Genomic DNA, 519 nt, shown 5'->3' on the forward strand with positions numbered 1-519 from the left:
CACAGGGTGAATGCTGGTGGAAATGTGGGGTCACACAGGGTAGATGCTGGTGGAAATGTGGGGTCAGTCACACGGTAGATGCTGGTGGAAATGTGGGGTCAATCACACAGGATGAATGCTGGTGGAAATGTGGGGTCACACAGGGTAGATGCTGGTGGAAATGTGGGGTCAGTCACACAGGGTGAATGCTGGTGGAAATATGGGGTCAGTCACACAGGGTAGATGCTGGTGGAAATGTGGGGTCAGTCACACAGGGTAGATGCTGGGGAAATGTGGGGTCACACAGGGTAGATGTTGGGGGAAATGTGGGGTCACACAGGGTAGATGCTGGTGGAAATGTGGGGTCACACAGGTAGATGCTGGGGAAATGTGGGGTCACACAGGGTAGATGCTGGGAAATGGGTCAGTCACACAGGGTAGATGCTGGGGAAATGTGGGGTCACACAGGGTAGATGCTGGGAAATGGGTCAGTCACACAGGGTAGATGCTGGGGAAATGTGGGGTCACACAAAATGTGGG

The sequence above is a fragment of the Ursus maritimus genome, unplaced genomic scaffold (genome assembly GCF_017311325.1).
Source record: "Ursus maritimus isolate PB19 unplaced genomic scaffold, ASM1731132v1 scaffold_2, whole genome shotgun sequence".
Taxonomy (NCBI): domain Eukaryota; kingdom Metazoa; phylum Chordata; class Mammalia; order Carnivora; family Ursidae; genus Ursus; species Ursus maritimus.